This window comes from Silurus meridionalis, chromosome 4, assembly GCF_014805685.1.
Source record: "Silurus meridionalis isolate SWU-2019-XX chromosome 4, ASM1480568v1, whole genome shotgun sequence".
Classification (NCBI taxonomy): domain Eukaryota; kingdom Metazoa; phylum Chordata; class Actinopteri; order Siluriformes; family Siluridae; genus Silurus; species Silurus meridionalis.
Genome location: NC_060887.1, coordinates 2136055 through 2159885, shown reverse-complemented (window position 1 = coordinate 2159885; position 23831 = coordinate 2136055). Strand labels below are relative to the sequence as shown.

The following is a 23831-nucleotide window of genomic DNA, read 5'->3' as shown; positions in this document are numbered from 1 at the left end:
GGGCGGAGCCAAGCTCTCTTGGAGGTCCTGGAGCGGAGCCGAGCATTCACGGAGGTCTTGAGATAGAGCCGAGCACTCACGGAGGTCCTAAACTTTATTCAGCAAAAGGCAGAGCCAACACAAAATACCCGTGCAGATCGGGATAATCCGGCAAATGGCAGTTCAAAGATAACATCCACGGTGCGTTAAGGAGAAAGCGCGCCACGGGGGGAAGCGACGGGGAAGCGTCGGTAGTCCGAGGTGCGCTGGGGAAGCCAAAGCGGCTGTGGAGTGGCGAGGAGTCTGGGAGAAGAAGGCAGGTAGCGGGAGACGCATAAACACTAACATACACCACCATGAACCTACACGACCACGCATGAATGTATAATAACAGACAGGGAGTGTGGGTAAATGAGCGGTTTATATGGAGGCAGGGAATGAGTGGATAATGCGCTTCAGCTGTGTGTGATTTGCGCTGCACGCTTGGGAGCGCACAGAGGCAAAGGCAGCCTCTGGAGGAGGCGTGGCAGGTGGATTCCTGACAACATTTAGTGAGTTCTAAATAAATTATAATAAATTGTAATAAAGAATAATTGAATGTATTCGTCTTTTGGTCAATTTGTGTCAAATATTCCAAGAAACTAGTTAACACAAAAACAGCGCTAGCGAACCCGGCTAGCATGAGGCTAATAATGATGTTCTCCTACACTATTAGCCGAAGCTCCATTTCTGCTCACTGCAACATTTCTGGAAATATTGTCGCTCTTTTATTCTTTATTGTTAGTCAGATTTATCAGCTTTTTCCTGCAAGTACATGAATTTGATGTTAATGATCAGGATTAGACAATAAATGAGGAACAGATCACTTTTCTTCTCTTCACTCGGTACTGATGCTCTGATCACCTTTCCACCTGTTTGAGGCTTTTATGGGGGATTTGTTTATTAATAATAATTGTAATTACAATAATTATAGACATTGCAACTAGCTATTTTAGTAATTAATTAATCTAATGATTTTTTTTAGATCAATTGGATAAAAAACAAACTTATAATGAGATGTTTTGTTTATTATAACTGTATATCATTAATCATACAAAATCATTTAAGTAGGAAAGATGAAGCAATTTGTGTAAATCAACATTTGTATTATATTTTACAGATGGCAAGTTGGCAAACATACTTAAAAATCTATATAAAATATTATAGCATTTTTTTATAATTTTTGTTTAAAAAACTACAGTAATTTTGTTTAGTTGTGAAAATATAAACATCTAGAATATATAATAAATAAATTTTGTATAATAATGAAATAATATGTATACATTAAATATATAAAAATTGAAAACAAGCATTTGAATGTAGTAAAGCCGCAGTAAATCACTTTTTAGAACAGATAAGTTACTGTTGTAGACAAATGCTATAAAAAGAGAATGAAACGGAGAAACGCAGCAAGTTAACAGACTTAATGTATAAAAAAAGGAAAAATATGCATCAGTGTACAAATGCTGTTATTTACTGCTTTTAGATTTAGTGTTTGTTCGCACCGTTTTAATTAAATCATCATGATGATGTGATCGAGTCGATTGCGCAACCTGATGCTCGCGAGTCACGACAGAACAGATCCAGAGTCCCGAAGTTACAAACAAACAGTTTACACAATAACACTTCATTAAACTACACCATTTTCACATGATGAGGATCACAGCATTCGCTCACAACCAATTTCATTATTGATTAGATTAGTTGTTGCAGCTCTAAAAATAAATAATAAACTCAGTGTTTCAAAGAGAATAAAATCCCATACAGTTTGGAAAGTCACTGTTCCAGCAGTCGTACAGTCGCTCTATTAAACATTTTTCTACTATTGAACATCAGGTAGCTGCTAAGTGTGTAAGTAGCAGTAGAATATAGTAGACCCTTTAGACCAGGGGGGTCCAAACGTTTTTATTTACTAAAGTCCTGTATCAGATCTGTTTAATATGAATTATGTGTTGACACGACGTCTCTTCTGAAGGTTGTCCGTTACAAGACGGAGACAAAAGGGTATAAATGTGTCCAATTTAAATCTCAAGAGGCGGCAAATTTGGCAAAAGAGAATCTTGATGGCAAACTTTTTAACAGCTATAAAGTGAAATCTATTAATATAAAGTGTGGGTTTGGTCATATGAGGGGATTTCAGTCAGCATCAGGGGGTAATTTTGCTGGTGTCGGCATAAAGACTAACAGCAGTGTGTAAGAGCAGTGTCTCTGTTGTGTTACAGCTCCATCAACACTTTAATCTCATACAGAGCGTGAGACTGAGAAGAACCACCACACCCGAGTCCAAACACTTGTCCCTCTAAGTTGGACGCCGACCGCGAGGGCAGCGTAACTATTTAGCATGCGGGTCTCGATCGTTATCGTATTTAACCAGACAAATTGCTCCACCAACTAAGAACGGCCATGTACCACCACCCAGCTCAAGTTCCAGCTGTGTAGGAGAAACCAGCTGCAGCTCAAGTTCCAGCTGTAGAGGAGAAACCAGCTGCAGCTCAAGTTCCAGCTGTGGAGAAGAAACCAGCTGCAGCTCAAGTTCCAGCTGTAGAAGAGAAACCAGCTGCAGCTCAAGTTCCAGCTGTGGAGGAGAAACCAGCTGCAGCTCAAGTTCCAGCTGTAGAGGAGAAACCAGCTGCAGCTCAAGTTCCAGCTGTGGAGGAGAAACCAGCACAAGTTTAGAATTCAGTAAAAGCTCCTTCAGCATCTGTGAGTAAAGACCAGATCTACAAGCACACAACATTAACAACAAAACACACACACACACACACACACACACACACACACACACACACACACACACAAACACTCAGTTTAATACCATGTGGTTCTATTGATTGTATGTATCTATCTATGTATTGATTGTATACAGTGGGTACGGAAAGTATTCAGACCCCCTCAAATTTTTCACTCTTTGTTATATTGCAGCCATTTGCTAAAATCATTTAAGTTCATTTCTTTTCCTCAATAATGTACACACAGCACCCCATATTTACAGAAAACACAGATTTTGAAGAAATGAACTGAAATGATTTTAGCAAATGGCTGCAATATAACAGAGTGAAAAATCGAGGGGTCTGAATACTTCTATCATCACTGTATGTTTGTGTGGAACGTGTCTGTAACGTTTGTGTGGAACGTGAGTACACATTTCCACCCCCGTTTTGTGTGTATCAGATTTAGTGGTGTCACCGTGATAAACACAAACTTTTGTCATCTCAGTGCGCCAGTGCAAAAGCTTTTCTTGTCCAATGTGGGGAAGGAATTAAATACCCTAAGATGAAGTGTTAGCCACAAGAACGAAGAGGTTCAGAAAGATCTTTTTAAACTTCTTGGACGTTGCTGCCACCAAGTCTTACATCATACACAAGGAACTACACGACAACAGGAACAATACGGTGTCTGTAGAACAACATGTTGCTCTGCGTGACGTATTGCAGTGTATTGGTTTCTTTTTTTGTCACTCGGTTAAAATCAGACACATTATTTAGGACATTCAGAGCATTAACTCAGAATATTTAGGAAGTGCGGTATTCAGCTGAGGCAAGAACTCTTACATGATGACTTTTTAATGAGATTTAATGTAATGGCCGAGAGTTTAAGGTGTTGGATGTGAAATCCAAAGGGGTTTATTTGTTTCAGCGCAGTGTGAAAGATGCAAAACTGTTTTACATCTCATGATATTTAGACTGAGGGTCTCACCGCCCTGTATGACAAACGAGAGGATTTTAACATGTGCTGTCACGTGACCACACACGCACACGGCCAAGACTCAGCGATTACCTGCTTTACCCTGTTACATGAAAGCACCAGCACACGGGCCGCAGTCAAAACATAATGTCTCTTATTATGTACTAAATTACTGACATCAACAACAACAGATTCAAGTATCTGTAAAAAAAGTTTCTCATACGTGCATTACATTTACATTAATGTGTTTTTTCCTGAGCTCATCAGTGCAGTATGTTGCATCACTTTCATGCTGTCGTCTATTATGATGTACAATATTAAAAACAAGATCTTTAAAGAAACTGTTGTACATTCATTACGTTACTGTGTTTGTTTGTTTGTGTTTGTTTCACACAAGGCTTTAAAGGACGATGAGTGGACATCTCGTCTGCGGCGGTAGAGGACGATGAGTGGACGTCTCGTCTGCGGCGGTAGAGGACGATGAGTGGATGTCTCGTCTGCAGCGGTAGAGGAAGATGAGTGGACGTCTCGTCTGCGGCGGTAGAGGACGATGAGTGGACGTCTCGTCTGCGGCGGTAGAGGCGATGAGTGGACGTCTGTCTGCGGCGGTTTGGCTCTGAAGCTGGAAACACACCTGCTCCTAGTCAGAAGAAATGGTTGGATCTGTTTTATAAGGTTTGTGCAGACAAAAATGTGTATGAGAACATGATTAAACACAGGTACCATAACCTAAAGGTCTTTATTTGTACAGAGTGAGAAATGTCCAGTGCAGGTCCACGACCAGTCGAAACTTTCCGGTGGACCACAGAAACGTCTTTGTGGATTCCACCCTCCTAAAGTGTTCATTTCAGACTTTCAGGTGATCATCTCTTTCATGTCACGTCACTGTGGACCTGCACAACTATATTTGTGACCACACTCATGTGCTTTAAATGTCCTCTGCTGTGGGATGCAGAAATACTTGTTGCAATATTTATTTTTAATATCCTCTCTTTAGCGCCCGCCAGAGTTTCCTCACACCTCCACTCGCGCACCGCTGCTACAGTTTACATCCCTAATCATATAGAACAATATCTGCTTTATCTATTCCCATTTCTCATCCAGTGATCAAATAGTGGAAGCACTGAGATCAGTGTAAAAGACTTTGGTTTTTGCTCAAGTGTGTTAAAGTGTGTTATATTTATAGATCTTCATTTCACTTCACTTCTGCCCTTAGACTCTCACTAGTGTACAGAGATGATTGTGGATTAAACATATTAATGTGTGAATCTTAGATTTTTAACGTTTCTTCTTATTTAAATCTGTAAAAAATACCAAGACTAAAAGGTAAATAAAACCTGTGTTCCACACTCTTTATTGTTCTTTTACCAGGTCGTAAGTGTTCCACCTGCTGCAAGTGTTCCACCTGCTTTACTCCACTCCTTCTGCTGTAGCGCCCCCTACCTCCACCCCCACCATTATACAGCCTGCACTTTTATGTCATTTAAGAAGACCCTTATATCTGTCATTATCATCATTATTATGTTTAAGTTCATAATATACAATATGTGTCTTTACAGCCTGGTAGTCAAAGTCCATCTCCTTCATCCAGTCCTTCATCTGCATCCAGTCCTTCATCTGCATCCAGTCCTGCTGTTTCTTCCAGTTCTGCTCCTTTAATTATTTCTTGCTGGTGTTCTGAGCGACTCATTTTACTGTTTATTTGTGTGGATTTACTACTATTATAATCTATAGTTATTTATGATCAGGTTGTTGTTTTAATCCCAATTAGGGATTTTTTATCATTGTATTTGATTATATCTATTGTTAAATAATCTTTATTAATATATACATCGTTTTGTAATATTTGTATTTTTGTCTGTTTGCATCTATTATAATTTATCATTTGACATTTTTGTAGCATTTTCAGTAATTAAAAATAAAATGTTTTATCATTCATAAAACAGTGACTCGTGAATTATTCTGTGAAACTGCTGAACACATTATCATCTTCATTATTATTATTATTATTATTATTATTATTATTATTATTATTAAGTAGAATATAAATAAATAAATACGAAACATGTGCTATATAATAAAGTTTTGTTAAAAATGTTAAAGGTTAAATAAGTAAATTAAGAAAATAAATATACATCCATTTTATGCCCCTTTATTGGAAAAATTAGTCAAGTCATACAGATATTAGTTAACATGAGTGACAAGTGATGTATTTTCATTCACATCATCAGTAGTTTTGTGCACTATTGGGGGATTTATAAACATCGATCTGCCAAAAACCATAACAAATGTCCATCATCTATCCATTTCCTTTCTCTTTTTCCTCTATTCCTTTCTTCCCCTTCTTTTCCCCTCTTCCCACCCCTTAACAGACTATTGATCTCCAGCTTCACACAGCTCACATCCTCAACTCTCAGTCTCACAATCATCTCCACTGTTTTGAGCGTGTTAAGCTCCAGGTTTTTATGACTGCACCATGTCTCTCAGGTCTTTCTTCACTGAAGCAGGGTCGTTGGCTGAAACTGATTTTACATGATGAGGATTAATCTTTCTCATATTAATGAACTAATCATGTACTACAGTATTTAAAAAGCACTTGTATTCCTCTCAACCGAGAACAGAAAGCTGAGGGTACATTGGGAACAAGTTTCCCAAAACTGTATAGTTGCAATCTGGAAAACCTCGAATCGATATTTGAAAAGAACTTAAAATCCTGTCAAACATGAATGAGGTTTATGTATTTGTCACAAATTGTTACTCAATCCTGAAAATAAATAAACAGCTTTTCTTGTTTCCGCATTGTGCTTGTAACATAAATGGACAATAGGAATTCCACAATTAGAAGAGGGCTCCAATGTAAATAGAAAAAGTTTTCATGATAAGTCCTTTAAAAAATAAATAGTAAATATGAAAACAAAAATAAAAGTAAATATAAAATAACCATATCGTTCCAATTCATACTGGATCGGTCGAGATTCGGGTTACCAATGACCGACACAGCTACTGGAGGAAGTTCAGGATCCAGGATTGTGGTGTTAAAGTTTAAGACTTTATGCAGTAGAAATAAATTTACATGGAAGTTTGCAATAACACAGTCCACACACAGTCTTTATAAACCCTCTTCAGCCACATGTGTAACGCCCACATTCCTCATTATTCTCTAAAAAGTAGCATGTAATTCTCTTATGGGCGCTTCATGACCCTCTGTCTCGTCCACAACTTCAACTCTTGTCTGTCTGTTTTTCTGACACATTTATTACTCTTGATAAATCAGCCTTCAAGAATAAGAGATGTTGTGCTCATTACTGCTTCATTACTGCTGATTCTAATCACACATTCAGCACTTCCTTATATACCGACCATAATCACAGTGTTAATGATCAGTGTAATTACTGTAAACATATAAATGCTGTGGTGACCCCCGTGTGTAATGCTGCATGATGGCACTGCAGAATTTGTAAGATTTGATGGGTGAATACGGGTGCGGTCGTTGAAATACTTGATTGTGTGGGTTTTGGAAGAATAAAATCATTTGCAGAACTCGTGCAAAATGGTCACAAACACACTAAATGTACCCTAAAGTTTTAAATCTGTAGATATAAAAATGATCAAAAGACGAGACGATCTACAAGCTACAGAAAATCACTCTGCTTCATACTATTGACTATAAATCTCATCAAATTATCATTCTCATGATCTGCTCTCTTCTTCTCTTCTATACAGAGATTCAGGGAATCCTGGAGCTTTCTGGTAGATTGGAGGTGTAAGGTGTTCCTCTCCTCCATGTCTCTTTTGGCCTTCTCTCTTTCGTCCTCCCATTTCTCTGTCTCATTTAACAAAGTGGCCTCCAGCTGAGCAACACGTTCCTCCAGCCGCTCTCTGTCTCTCATCAAATGATCTCTCTCTTGCTCTGCACTATTCTTCTCTTCCTCACAATGATTCAGAGTATCCTGGAGCGCTCTGATGGTTTGGAGCTGTAAGATGTTCTTTTCCTCCATGTCTAGTTTGGCCTTCACTCTTTCATCCTCCCATTTTTTTTCCTCAATTTCCAAAGTGGCCTCGAGCTGAGCAACACGTTCCTCCAGTCGTTCTCTGTCTCTCATCAAATGATCTCTCTCATGCTCTGCACTATTCTTCACTTTCTCAAAGTGATGCTGGAAAGGTTCGAGCTTCATGGTGTTCAGTTCCAGTGCACAAATAGAGCATTTCTCACAGATAATGTGGTGATAAAAATAAATATGATGTTCTTTATGTGTAAGTTTGTCTCTGATGAAAAAGCCGGTGGCGACTGCAGCAAGAACAAACTCCCCAAGACGGCATAAGGAAGAAACCTTTAGAGGAACCAGAGGGAACCCGTCCTCATCTGGGTTTCACTGAATGTCCATTTATTACAGCTAAATGATGTTGAGGTGAAGTGATGATCAGATACAAACTGTAGTCCTGAGTCAGTGTAGCAGACTGTTAACATAAACTACAGTCCAAATCCCAACCCTCAAAGCTCCTGTTCTTACTCTGTTTTGTTTCTGCGTGGACTATTTCAGCCTGGGGGTCGTAAGTTTTTGGACACTTTGTTTTTGGTGTTTTTTTCCTACGAGGACATTGTATTTTACCTGATAGTAGTAGTGCACATGTTTGATCTAAACTAATGAAAGTGATGAGACGGAACTCTTTGTACAAATAATCACACACACACACAGTGTATATGAATATATAGGTGCTCCTAATAAAGTGTTTGTAATACATGAACACAATTAGTATCATTGTACACACAGTAACATGGTCATTTTTAAACATATGCACAGAGTCGTTAAAGACTCCTAATATAAATAATACAAAATTACCGTAACATATAAATATTGAAAAATGGCCCTGAATCCTGTATGTACTGTAGATGTTTTGTTTGAAGTGTTGTGATCATGAAGATGAAATCCTGCAGGTTATTTGGGTTTGTACTGAGTGATAGTTGTTTCATAAACACCTTCTTATAAAATCCAACTCAAATGTTAAATAAAAATTCACTCTAAATTTGTAATCAGCGTCTCACCATCACATTCCACTACAGGAGCGCAGAAGGAGGAGATGCCCGACTGCATGGAATACAGGAGAACATCAAATCCCCTACCATTAGATAACTGCAGAACACAGTGTAAATAACGACATATTTTCCTTCAATAAATCTGGAAATGCAGCCATTACGCTCTCACACAGTCGTTACTCTCTTTATGTTCTCATTTTCAGTCCTAACTATAATGATGTTCATGACAAAACTGGCATGAAGAAACGTGTTCACATGTCACATTTTCATCTTCAAATTGTATCACTGGTGATGATGCCACTAATTCATGCTGATTTTGCCAAGGTGTTAATGATCAGTGTAATTACTGTAAACATATAAATGCTGTGGTGACCCCCGTGTGTAATGCTGCATGATGGCACTGCTGGAGGATTACACCAATGGAAGATTAAGGAGAGAAAGAGTCTCCAGGGACCATGATGATTTCTCGACCCATGATGATGACTGAATAATAAGCTGATTTAGATTCCTACAGCTGTGCTCCTGGATCTATGTGATCTATGCAGCTGCAGGACGTGATGACTGGCTTCTTGGTGACTTTAACAACATGTAGAAATTGTAAACATTGTCCTGATGTAGTCTATAATATGACAGGTGACAGAGGCATCACCCCTCAGACGGCCCTCACCTCCAGAAATGCAGATGTGGAGCTCTGGATGTCTCAGGTGGAAGACTTTTATACCACCCGGAAAAAGTGTGTAAGATTATCAGGGTGTGTGGTGTTTTGCACAATGTGGCACTGAGGACCAGTTTCCCTCTCCCTCCTGACCTCCCTCCCCCTCAGCATTATGACCCCGAGCCACAGCCCCCTGCCCCACAAGAGCGATATAAACTAAGTGGAAGAATCCATGAGGAGGTCATACGGTGTTTGTAAGGAAGACAAAAATAATGGTTGTTATTAGTGTTTATTGTGACTCTTTGTAGTAAAAGATTAAAATCAAGATTTAAAAAAAGATAAAAAAAAAGATTTGACAAGACAGAAATAAAAAATGATCAAAAGACGAGACGATCTACAAGATACAATAGCTTTACACTCAGCTTTATACTATTGACTATAAGTGTAAAACTATCATAAATAGCCATAAGAGAAACAGAAAGAGGAAAAGGCATGTTCAGACTCTCTGTTTCTCTTGTCGCCTTCTTTTTTCTATTTCTCCTTTTCTTTTGAATGTTTTCTTGTCTCAGCTGAGCAACAATTTCCTCCCATCGCCTCGGACTCTCATATAATGATCTGTTTTATTCTCTGAAGTCTTCTTTTCTTCCTCACAGAGATTCTGGGTATCCTGGAGCCCCCTGTTGGTCTGAAGCTGTAAGTTGTTCCTCTCCTCTATGTCAAGTTTAGTTTTCTCTCTTTCATCCTCCTGTTTTTCTTTAAAATCCAACGTGGGCTCAAACTGAGCAACACGTTCCTCCAGTCGCTCTTTCTCTCTGATCAAATGATCTCTCCTGCTCTGCACTATTTTTATTTTCTCACAGTGATTCTGAGTATCCTGGAGCTCCATGGTGGTCTGTTCCAAAGTGAGCTTAAGCTGAGCAACATGTTCCTCCAGTCGTTTTTGTTCTCTCTTCCAGCTTTCTCTCTCACATTCTACAGTTTTCTCCAGTTCCTCATGGATTTTCAGGGAAGACTGGAGCTCCATGGTGGTCTGTTCCAAAGTCACCTCAAGCTGAGCAACATGTTTCTCCACTTTCTTTTGCTCTCTCGTCCAGCTCTCTCTCACAGTCTACAGTTTTCTCCAGTTCCTCATTGATTTTCAAGGAAGACTGTAGCTTCATGGTGGTCTGCTCCAAAATAAACTCAAGCTGAGCAACACGTTCCTCCAGTTGTTTTTGTTCTCTCGCCCAGCTTTGGCTTCTCTCAGTTATGTCCTGTCCCTGCTGCTTTCGCTCAGAAGCCAAAGTAGCCTCCAGCTTTTGCACCGTCTGTAGCAGAATGGCTTTCTCTTCTTTCTCTTCTGTTATCTTCTCTATCATTAGAAGAGAAAATGCATCCAAGTCTTTCTCTACTTTCTCCATGTGTTCCAGCTTCTCCTTCATTTCAGCAATCTGCTTAGTTTTCTTCGTTCTTCTGCTTTGAAAAAACTCTCTCAACCTTCTGAAGAGCTCCATGTTTATGTGTCTTTACTCACAAGCAAAAACATTGGAAATGAGAGAAACAGAGACGCATTCCCAATTATAGACGTTGCCTTACTGTGACGTCACAGGCAGATGCCCCGCCCTCCGTCTGTGACGTAACCCGGTCTCTTTTTACCTGACACTATGCGCATGCGCACATTACAGAGGTCAAGAGCGGATAAAATAGCATGTCTTCACAGCTTTTCTGTTGTTCCTGAGAGAAGAGTGATATTACAGTCATAAATAAGATAAAAACGGCTGTAAACTGTGTATAAAGCGAGTGAATCCGAGTTGAGAAACGGAAGTTGACCGGAGTGACTCTATGAATGTTGCAGAATCATAAATGACCAGTAGGTGGCAGTGTGATGTGTATTAGAGCTCACTGTCACAGCAGGTCATTAGAAGTAGTGGAGCTCTAATGACGTCATTAATAGCGAGGACAAGACACACAGCAGTTTGGGATTCTTTTATTGACTTTATTGATTAATTGATTTGGAGTATGATTGTGTTTCTGATCAAAGTAAGTTCATGTGTATGGAGTAAAACAACCTGTACATTTCTCACTTCCAGACAGTATTATGAGATGTTCATCTGCTGGAAGTTCATGTTTAATGCTGCATGTTTTATAGGATTTATGAGCTGGATTAAATGTCCAAACATCTTAAATCAACACTGAGTGATTTTTTTGGTAGATATTAGATCTTTTTACATATTATTAATTTTTATATCTGTGATTTAAATACACATTTATAAATATAAAGGCTTTTAGTGTATATTAGAGATTAGAACATAAACCGACACAAATTAAATACAATAAAAAATGTATTAACTGAAATAAAACATAAAATATAAAGTTTCAAAATAAAATCTATCAATACATTTAAAATTATAACAATATAATAATAATAATAATAATAATAATAATAATAATAATAATAAGTTAAATACAGTGCAGTATTACAGCTTAAATATTTGAATTTATTTCAGATCAATTTTATTCATCCATTAAATAAATGGTGTCAGCGTCAGAGTAGTGTATTTACATGATCTGTTTCAGGGTTTTCACGAACACAACTCTGTTATTACTGTTCTCTTTTCACAGCGCCGTCTCTTTCAGTTCTAATGAAAGTTCTCATGTATTAAGAGGGAATTTTATGAATGATCAATAATGAAACACCTTCATTACTGTTAGTTATTTACATATTTATTTACAGTAATAAAACTATTTCTGTAAAAAGAAAGAAATAATAAATAAAAGCAAAATAAATAAAATGATGAATTCAGTGGAGCAGAACGACAGCACGATGACCTGAAAGTGAAAAACAGAGATGTGTTACTTTACATAATGTGTGTGTTTGACGGTACACAGTGTGTGTTTAGTAAAGTTTTGTAGGACATTATGAGGACAGTATGACTTACGCTGTAGATGGAACCACTGCATGTTCCTGGATGGATGGAGGTACGGCTTGGTGTGGCGGCTGCTCTCTGTCCACTGCTCAGCCATAGTGATACACAGTGACCTCCTGCTCACCAGCTTTCCATTCAACTCTCTGATGGCATTAGTGTCTTCATCCAGAGAGGAATATCAGACAAATCCAAAGCCTTTGGACCGTCCATTGTGCAGTACCACCTGTAGAAGTGAGTGAGGAGATACAGAAAGCAAAAACATGAGCATTACATCACTCTCATGTAGAAAACCATGAGAAATAACAAGCACTGTCTGTATCCTATAATATAAACAGAACAGCTGTGTTCTTTTATCATCAACGTTCTGGTCTCACTGGTGAATGAACAATGAAGCACTTTTATTTAAAGGTCATTTTTCTGAGAGCAGAAACTTGCTGCAAGTGTACACTGGTTCTGGTATAATAGAGGATCTAATCCTAATTCCTACAGAAAACAGAACAAATTCAGCATCCAATGTTTGAGTGCATGTGTGTGTTTGCATTGCTGACTTTAATAATACACACTGATCAATCACTCAGTATTAAACCAATTATTACATGTGACCAAACACAGCTGTGACCAAAACCTGCTCCAGATCATGAAAGTCTCTATAAAACACACTGGAAATAGAATCAGAATAGTTAAAACAAAACTAATCGGACGGCTTTGACTCACTCTGTGGATGGATGTTCTTGTTGGCGTTGGGTCTTGGGTCTGGGCAGGGTTTTGAAGGCGAGATGGTTTCTACCTTCATGCCGTGACTTCGTCCCTGGGTGGTCTGAGAGGGACTTAAGTACACAGTCCTGCTGCCCAGCACCCTGCCGTTCATCTCCACGATGTCTACTCGAGCCTCATCAGGACATGAAAACGTCACATACCCGAAGCCTTTTGAGCGTCCGTTCTCCATCATGACCTGTATGGGACAGCGAGCAGAAACACAAAGCAAAGAGTGCACATCAAACATGTTAGAGGTTCACAATATCAGAGCTCTCCACGTTCAGAAAATACTCCAGCTGAGTACAGGGAGGAAACCCCAAGTTACTGAGAACGAAGGAAAATGTAAGGATCAGTAGTTATAAATGACGTGTGCAGTGAGGACAGTCCCAAATCTCAGGAACGCTTCATACACGTCCTTCATCCACAGTACAGTCCAGATTTCTCAGCAGCAGTGTGACTGTCTACAGAACAACAACATCCAGTGTGTTCATCACTTCATTTACATTTCTTTAGGATAAAAAAAACAGGAAACATTCAGCATTAGACTTTTGAGTAAGTTGTGCTGTGTGATTCGTGATAATCAGATTTATGGTGAGACATAAACACCTTCAACAAAGTCAGACTCCTAAATAATATTTTACCTGATTATCTACACACAGTTATACATTTTCTCACATTCTCTAAAGTCTCCAAAAGTCCAAAGGACTTCAGTCTGTTCTTTTTGATCCTCCACCTTCTGCTCCTCAACTTCTGCTTCTCCACCTTCTGCTCCTCCACCTCTAAAGAAGTGTCAGATAGAGATGGGTTATATATAACATTCAACATGCGCCCAATATTACAAGAAGAGTATCTGTTCTTGATGAAGACTGTTTGTTCAGGTGAAATAACACAAGGCAGAACTTTCTCCAGACGGCAGGTCAGAGTTTTTGCTAAGATTTTCGTATCCTGGTCCAGGTGATTTACCAGAAGGCAGACTTGCTAAGGCTATTTCTGTATCAGATATAAACTCATCCAATTGTAATGCTGTACCACACTTATTGTAGGAATACATACATTTTGAAAAAGGCCTCTAATGTTGAAGTGTCAGCAGATAAAGGAGCAGTATATAGTGATTTATAACATTGGAAGAAACAGCCATTGATTGTTAATACTGGAGTGTAATGGTCATCATGTCTGTTTTACATGCAGAAGGTCTTGGGTTTGACCCACAGTGGAGATATGCTCTTGAGCCTCTGATTTTAATTTCCTACTAGCAGGATTTACTTGTATTTTTATTTTTGTTTAAGAAAAATCTCGAAAATATTTCTATTAATACACATTGGATATCAGGCTTGTCAGCAGCAGGTTCCATGGTGTAGTGGTCATCACATCTGCTTTACATGCAGAAGGTCCTGGGTTTGATCCCCAGTAGAGCCAAGCCCTTGGCTTCTAATTTTGGAATGTTTTTTCTCCATTTCTGTTAAAAGCACAATGCAGAAACATGCAAAACTGTTCATTTATTTCCAGGATTGAGTAACAATTTGTAATATATAAACTTTATTCATGTTTACAACCTGCATGGTCCCACTGGGAGTTGAAGCCAGAACGTTCAGCATGTAAAGCAGATGTGATGACCACTACCCTATGGATCCACACAATCACCTGCACAGCATAAATAAGCAGAAATAATGATTCAGGTAACATGTTTTCAGATTGCAACAATCCAGTTTTGGGAAACTTCTTCCCAATGTACCCTCAGATTTCTGTTCTCGGTTAAGTTATTTTCAAATTCTGTAGTACATGATTAAATTATTAATATGAGGAAGATTAATCCTCATCATTGATCCTCATAGAGTGTCTAAGAGGAGCTACTCTAAAAAGCTGGAAAATCAGTTTTCAGCCAACGACCCTGCTTCAGTGAAGAAAGACCTGAGAGACATGGTGCAGTCATAAAAACCTGGAGCTTAACACGCTCAAAACAGTGGAGATGATTGTGACAACTTAGTCAATGAGTTTTCTAAGTTTAATTTATATTTTTCCAGTTAGAGTTTGAGAGACATGTTTCTATTTATGCACATTGGACATCAACCTTCTCAGCAGCAGGTTCCATAGTGTAGTGGTCATCACGTCTGCTTTACACGCAGAAGGTCCTGGGTTCGAGGCCCAGTGGAGCCATGCCCTTGAGTCTCGGATTCTAAATGCTTTTTGTCCATTGCGGTTACAGGGCCCATGCGCACGATGACCATCAGGTGAAGGTCCCTGCCCGAGATGGTTCCTCCATATGAAGAAGGACATGGGTGAGATGCGACCTCCCTGTACTCATTTAAATCTGGATATGCTGAGAGAGCTTGATGTGGTTGTTCATGGGAAGAAAGTGTGAATGACATTGTAAGAGGGGGACAGACGGGTCGACCTGTTAAGACAGATGTGGTGTCATAGGAGCTTCCATAGTTGGTCTCTCCCAGAGCGATTCCTGTAGTGAAACACAGAGCAAAGTTAGAAAAAGAAACTCATTAAAATGGCCAAAACTATTATTGGGCAAAACATGGGGACATTTGAGTGAGTTTTCTAAGTTTAATTCACATTGTTTCACTGAGATTTTGAGAGAGTTCCTATTTATGCACATTGAACATCAACCTTCCAAGTAACTGGTTCCTAAGTGTAGTGGTCATCATGTCTACTTTGCATGCAGAAGGTCTTGTATTCGGCCCCCAGTGGAGCCATGCTCTTGAGCCTCTGATACTAATTTCCTGCTAGCAGGATATTATTACTTTATATTTACTATTATTTTTATTTTTTTAAGAAAAAAAAAAAAATTCTATTTATGCGCATCAGCCTTGTCAGCAACAGGTTCCATAGTGTGGCAGTCATCACATCTGCTTTAAACGCAGAAGGTTCTGATTTCGAGGCCCAGTGGAGTCGTGCCCTTGGCCTTTTCTTCTAATTTTGGAATGCTTTTCTCCATTGCTGTTACAAGCACAATGCAGTAACGTGCAAATTTGTTAATTTATTTCAGGATCGAGTAACAATTTGTGACATATACATAAACCTCATTCCGATTTGCTAGCTGCATTGGGAGTTGAACCCAGGACCTTCTGTGTGTAAACCAGATGTGATGACCACTACCCTATAAATCCACACAAGCACCTGCACAGCATAAATAAGCCTTAATGACGATTCAGGTAATATGTTTCCAGATTGCAACTCTTCAGCTTTGGGAAAATTCTAAGGAAGAAATAGTCTGGTTGTGACGATAAAAGTGTGTATAAAGTGTGTGTTTGGTTATTCACAATACTGGAGGATTTGAGAGATCAGGTGAGGTTCTCCACAGGTGTGAACACCAGAGTTGTTGAGTCTGCACAAGTCCATTATCCACTGCATTACTTGTCTGAAAGCCGTCTCATGGTTCTTGATGATTAGATTAGATTAGATTAGATTAGATTCAACTTTATTGTCATTACACATGTACAAGTACAAGGCAACGAAATGCAGTCTGGGTCTAACCAGAGTGCAATAACAGCAAGTGCTGTAGACTATAAACATAAATAGACTATAAACAGTAATTTAAAGATGTATATGTACTATAAATGTAGTATACAGATTAATATATATGTACTAAGAACATAATATACAAATAATATATATGTAATATGAATATATATGTACTATGACTGTGCATTGCAGTACAGTCATGATTTACAATGTAAATATCTGGTGACTGAGGTTACAGTGGAAGCATAGAGATGTTTAGGAGAGATGGCAGTGGACTTTTTAACTAGATTAATAAGATTTTAGAAGTTAAGAGGATGCCTGAGGAATGGAGAAGGAGTGTGCTGGTACCGTTTTTTAGGAATAAGGAGATGTGCAGACCTGCAGTAACTACAGGGGAATTATGTTGATCAGTCACACCATGAAGTTATGGGAAAGAGTAGTGGAAGCCAGGCTGAGAGAAGAGGTGACCATCTGTGAGCAGCAGTATGGTTTCATGCAGAGGAAGAGCTTTACAGACGCATTATTTGCTTTGAGAATATTGATGGAGAAGTATAGAGAAGGTCAGAAAGAGTTGCATCGTGTGTGGATTTAGAGAAAGCGTACAACAGGGTGGAGAGAGGAGTTGTGGTATTGTATGAGGAAGTCAGGTGTGTCAGAGAAGTATGTGAGGCTGGTGCAGGACATATATGAGGAAAGTGTGACAGCAGTGAAGTGTGCAGTAGGAGCCACAGACTGGTTTAAGGTGGAGGTGGGACTGCTTGAAGGATCATCTCTGAGCCCTTTTCTATTTGCATTGGTGATGGACAAGTGGACCGAGGAGGTCACGCAGGAGTCTCCGTGGACTATGATGTTTGCGGATGATTGTTATATGTGGTAAGAGTATGGAGCAGAGGTGGGACATCAATCAGAGGTAGGACGTATTGAAGAATGTATATATATATATATATATATATATATATATATATATATATATATATATATATATATATATATATGTATTAAGCAAATAGATTTGTTCGCGATTTCTTGTATATTTTGAAATAATCTTCTAAATATATTTTAAAATATACTTTTTTATCGTAAGGGAAGTGTATCAGAGGAAGTGTATCAGAGGAAGTGTATCAGAGGAAGTGTATCAGGAAGTGTACCCATTTTAGATTAGATTACATTAGATTCAACTTTATTGTCATTACACATGTACAAGTACAAGGCAATGAAATGCAGTCTGGGTCTAACCAGAGTGCAATAACAGCAAGTGCAGGATATACAGTTTTTACATGATTTACATAGTTAAATAGAATGGTAATATAGGACTATAAACAGTTTACATATATGTATTATGAATATTATATACAGATGGATAAATATGTACTATGAACAGTAATGTACAGATGAGTATATATGTACTATGAACATGATTTACAGATGAACAATAATATACAGATGAGTATATATGTACTATGAACATGATTTACAGATGAACAATAATATACAGGTGAGTATATATGTACTATGAACATGATTTACAGATGAACAATAATATACAGGTGAGTATATATGTACTGTGAACATGATTTACAGATGCCTATTACTATACTATTACTATATACTGTAAGATTTACAGAAGGATGTGAATGGTGAACATAATATATTGATATTATTATAAACAGAAAACGGGTATATATACAATGGTAATAAGTTAATGGTGAGCAGCAATAAAGAGAGAGCAGTGTGCAAATGAGCATAGTTTTGTGTAAACAGTCTATTAGTGCAATAACAAAGTGTGAGGTGAAAAGTGAGCAAGTGAGCATGAGTTTTTGTGTAGACAGTCCATTAGCGATATAACGAAGTGTGAGGTGTGGTGGGAAATGTGGTAGTGTATCAGCGAGGGGCAGAGTTCAGTAATGAACTTGAAGTGCTCACACTGCAGTAGATCGCCGCACACTACCTGCACTATAAGCACTTTAGTGCAGAACATTTAGTGACTCTTTCAAGGGGATGGAATCAAGGCAAGAGGGTTTAAAAAGCAAATGATTACTGAGTTTATACCGCCATCTCCAGATAACTGTATACATTTTTGTCAAATTGAACGTTTGGTGTGAGGATCAGGGAGCATTTGACCGAACTTTCCGTGTTTTAGTGCCATCTACAGGAAACTCGACGGTACTGTCCGCGTGCACGCGAAGGGGTGTAGTGGACTTCAGCCAAGGGGGTCGACATTGAGCACTACACCTGCAAACACCCGAACACAGGTAAGTTTTTAAAACCTAAGACCAGACAAAAAGAAACCAAAACCTAGCTATATGTTTACTTGTTAGGCACAGCAGGAAATATAGTCAGAGGATGAAAGTGGAGGGGATGTTTGCATGTGTGAAAGACTGTAATGTGTATGTGCACCCACATCCCCTCAGTAGGGGGTTACAGAGGATGAAAGTTTTTTAAAGTTGTGGTGTTTGTATGTGAGTGTTTGTGCTGCGATTACCAACAGCAACAGGTCACTTTGTCACAGATGCACACAACCAATTGTGGATGTGAGGCATTTCAGGTTGGGTGACAGTGTAGTGTGTGAGAAAGAGACAGAATAATATTCGGCCTAATATTTAGTCATATTATATATGAAATTGTCATATTTCCAGTCACAATTTTTTTTTATTTAAGGCTAAATTGTGTGTTTATGGGAAGCCAAATGGGATTTGATCAGTATCTTTCTCATAATTGCTTGGACATGGATGCAAGTATCATTCCCGCGCCTGGTAGCATTACCGTGCCTCTTGTTTTTTAGTCAGCATTTTTATAGTTGCTGGATCCAACTTGGTGTGTTCGGTGTACCATAAGTAACTGTAGCTTCTGGAAAAAATATGTATTCACATTAAATTTCTCTCTCAGTCACATGCACTTTTCTCCTGTAATCTCAGTCAAGAATTCAATTATATGTGTTCAACTAACGTGCTTATTTCATGTGTCCTCAAAAGGATCTGATATGCACTATATCATGACATAGATCAGGGTGTCAAACTCAGGCTCAGTGCAATTATATTTGGCCCGTGAGATCATATCAAATGTGTATTAGAGCTGTCCCGCCAGAATATAGCGCATACAACGCTAATACTACAAATCCCAGAATGCTCGCTAATACTACAAATCCCAGAATGCTCCGCTAATACTACAAATCCCAGAATGCTTTGTTAGTGCGTTGGCGCTTCAGACGAGACCACTGAAAAACTCTGCGTACTCAGCGCTGAATTTACCCGGCGATTTGCAGACTTTAAAGCCCAGAAATGCAGATTTGAACTGTTCAGTAATCCGTTTGTGATTGACTTGGAAAGCGCACCAACCAACCTCCAAATGGAGCTGATTGAACTCCAGTGTAGAGACACGCTCAAGTCAAAGTACGACTCTGTGTGCGCTGCACAGCAACTCCGTACACAAGCTGCTCAAATCTCTCTATGTTCAGCAGCACATATCTGTGTGTGTAACTGTTCTCTTTAATGAAGATGAACAAAACACCACTCAGGAGTCTCACTGATGAACATCTTCACTCAATCCTGAGGATTTCCTCAGATCAGAGCCTAAACCCAGACATGATGCACTAGCATCTAAGAAGAGATGCAGGAATCTGTCTTCAACTAATCAGAGTCAATCAGAGTGTAAAAGCTGAGCTTGAATAAATGTTGTCTTTATGCACTTTTTCTACTCCAAGGCATGGACTGTTAATAGATGAAAGATTGCCTTTTTTAATTGAAGGAAATTATTATTATTTTTGGTTTTGTTGTTGCCCTGTAAAAAGATTTACATTAAAATGAACTTCAAAGGCTACAAAGAGAGAGAGAGAGAGAGAGAGAGAGAGAGAGAAAATAAAAAATAAATACCACTGATGTGTGTTTTATTTCAAATTTAATTTCTCACATGTTTATAATATTAAACGTTGGTTGTTCCAGATTTAATGTTTATACAAAACTAAAGTTTGTTTCCATATGAAAAGGTTCAACATTACACATCTGGAGAGACGGAAAACATGCACAATTGTAGTCAATTTTTCAATAAATATTGAGTTTGGCCCCTGGACAAAGAGAGAGAGAGAGAGAGAGAGAGAGAGAGAGGCCACTCTAAAATGTGCAGTTTTATCACACAGCTCAATGCCACAGATGTCGCAAGTTTTGAGGGAGCGTGCAATTGGCATGCTGACTGCAGGAATGTCCAAAGCTGTTGCCTGTGAATTAAATGTTAATTTCTCTACCATAAGCCGTCTCAGAGAATTTGGCAGTACATCCAACCGGCCTCACAACCGCAGAGCACGTGTAACCACACCAGCCCAGGACCTCCACATCCTGCATCTTCACCTCCAACATTGTCTGAGACCAGACACCCGGACAGATGCTGCAACTATCGGTTTGCATAACCAAAGAATTTCTGCTCAAACTGTCAGAAAGGGAAGCTCATCTGCATGCTCGTCATCCTCATCGGGGTCTCAACCTGACTGCAGTTCGACTTGAGTGGGCAAATGCTCACATTCGATGGTGTCCGTCACTTTGGAGAGGTTTTTACTGTACAGGATAAAATGCGTGAGGCAAATGGTGGTCACACCTGATACTGTCTGGTGTGAAGAGATGAAGCGGACAGACCAGATAGTTTTTTTTCCTAAATAAGATTAGTTTACTGTGTGAATGCATTTTTCTATGCGGGTGCATTGTAAAGTCATTGTAAGTTTGATTTATGTAAGAAAAAAAAAAAAGGTTTGGAAATCATTTTTGCAACATACATTTAAGTTTAGTAATCAGTTAAAAGTTAAGAAACTCTTTCTTAGTAACCTAACAAAACATTTTCAAGTTAGTCGATTACAGTTACATTGAAAGTTTACTAATGTTAAAGGATTTAGAACAGGGGTCACTAAGCTTTTTAAACTCAGAGCTACTTCTTGGGGACCAATTAATGTGAAGGGCTACCAGTTTAATACACACTTCTGAAATAATAAATTTGCTCAATTAACCTTTAGTTATATGTTATTAATAATCAATTTTATTCATCTATGTAAAGACACTGATCATCTTAATAATTTCTCACAATAATTATCAACAATGATTTAACAAGGTAGGAAACAGCTCTTTTTAGAAAAGGCCTGCGGGTGACTCATGTGGTCCTTGTGGACTACCTGGTGCCATGTTGGTGACCCCTGATAATATTACTGCATTAATATTAATATATTATTAATATCCTAACAGTGCTATATTTGGTAACACTAACCTGCTAAATACTATAATTCTTAACATGGGTGTAGTCCTCTAGTTTAAACTTTGGAGACTTGTTTGTGGAATCGGTTTCCTCAACACATGTTTATTACAAAAAAGACTGTGAATTTCAATCAATATAAAGACATTAAGAATGTCACAAAAGTAAAATTATGCAATAAAACACTAAGCATAAATTACTTTTTTCTGAAGAAGAATTTTTAAAACAGCATGTAATGATAATATTGTAATAATACTACAGCTTTTTAAGGTAAATATTTACATCCTGGTTTCTTAAGAATACAAGTGTGAATTTAATCTGAATCTGATTTCGATAAGCTGTGAGTTATGTGGCTACTGGTTTGTAGCATTTTTCAGTCATGGCAGAATGAAGAGATCGGCCTTAGAGAGAAGGAAAGCGCCTGCCTAGTTCAAACCCAGTCCTTCATTGTCAACCCAGTTAAATGCTCACTTGTCCTTGGGAGAGATTCTTTGTGAATTATTTACTGGATCGGACTTGTATTCGCCAATTTCATGTCTGTGACCCTTAGTAACAAAAAAAATAGTTAATGGTCATTTTACTACCTCTGTTGTTCTTGGTAGTAGCAGCATAAGGAGAGGTTGTGGGTTTTGCCAGCAGTTACATTTTGATGTGTTGCTCCTACATGAAAACTTCAGTGCATTTACTTCCTGTTTTCCTTTTCAGGTTTCAGAAACCTACATTTCAGTTTTTGCAGAAACCTACATTTTAAGATAAATTATACTGTTTTTACTTAAGTGTACTTTAAATTCATCATTGTGTTCATATTGTTTGTAATGAGATGTTACTGTAGGTTGGTATTTAAAACATACTTCTAATGTAATTTACAACATAATTAATATTTCCTCATAGATTCTACAGTAAACGTGTTGGAAGACAGCAATGGTGAGTGTCTGTGTTCTTTGTTGTGTTAACACTACTCCAGTGACCGGCCGTGCATTTGGTACCTGGGGCTTTTATTGTGGACTTACCTGATTTAATACACCTTTTAATACCACCACTATCATGTCGCAATTATAGAGACCATCAATACTATACAAAAACACAATATAACAACGCATTGCATTACAGAGAGAGATACATTTCACATATGGAGGGTGAATAACAATTTATACTAAAGCAAGCTCCAAACCTTTACACTCCAACTGCATCTGCGCCACCTACATCATCTGGAGCAGTTTAGAAACAATATTTGTCTAATAACATGACAAAAACATTAAAAAGGTAAATAAAATACAACGTACTCTCCAGAGATGCAGACTTATAATGCATACTCATAATTTGTAACGCTGTTCAGAGGCTGGAAGACAGTGGACACGCTAGCTAGCCATCGGGGTCCACTTCCTTCCGGTGGCCAAGATGGGGGCCGCTTGGGCTACAAATGGATCACTCGAATCCAGTAGTATCATCTCCAGTCTGACTTTGGCACACTTGTACTCCTCTACCAGACTGGAAATGGGCAGGTGTAGTATCCCTTTGCCATAAAGTCCAATACTGCTGAGGCACCTGGGAAGGCCAAGCCACTTCCTTACGTATGAGCTGACCAGTCTCTCCAGCTTTTCCACCTTTGAGAGTGGGACTTCGTAGAGGGTTAGTGGCCATAGGAGACGTGGAAGTAGTCCATACTGCATGCACCAGAGCTTTAGCTTGCAAGGAAGCAGGGTTCTGTCGATGTTCTCCAGGCCACTGGCTACCTCCTTCCTAAGCTGCTCTACTTGCTCTTTGTCTTTAAGGGAGGCATTATACCACCGACCTAGACTCCTCACTGGCTTCTCTAAGACAGTTGGGATGGGTTCCTTGCCGATGTGGAACCGGTGGTCTGACAGCTTTCCCTTGATGATGGAAATGCTTCTGGACTTGCTCGGCTTGATCTTCATGCGAGCCCGCTCGATGTTGCCCTGGAGCTTACTTAAATACTCTATTACACATATATTTATATATTAAAAATACATGATTTAATTTAGACAAATCAGTTTAAAAACTAAAATGAATTAAATTAAATTGTATTATTATATTATTTATAAGGGTCAAAAATTGCAAC

General features: G+C 38.6%; 1 protein-coding gene, 1 long non-coding RNA gene and 1 other non-coding gene across 4 annotated transcripts in view; 2 read left to right on the top strand and 1 right to left on the bottom strand.

Moving 5' to 3' along the window:
* LOC124384658 (leucine-rich repeat flightless-interacting protein 1-like) overlaps positions 1 to 23831 on the bottom strand; it is a 468068-nt gene that overhangs the window by 111181 nt on the left and 333056 nt on the right. The window lies entirely within an intron of this gene.
* LOC124384728 lies at positions 2582 to 5255 on the top strand. 2 transcript variants are annotated; one of them, XR_006925541.1, is made up of 4 exons: positions 2582 to 2721; positions 4100 to 4377; positions 4454 to 4561; positions 5074 to 5255. It is a non-coding gene; the product is annotated as an uncharacterized LOC124384728 (long non-coding RNA). The 2 variants fall into 2 exon arrangements; XR_006925540.1 differs by lacking the exon at positions 5074 to 5255 and having other exon boundaries at positions 4454 to 4912.
* On the top strand, positions 15136 to 15208 carry trnav-uac. The gene has a single exon. It is a non-coding gene; the product is annotated as a tRNA-Val (tRNA).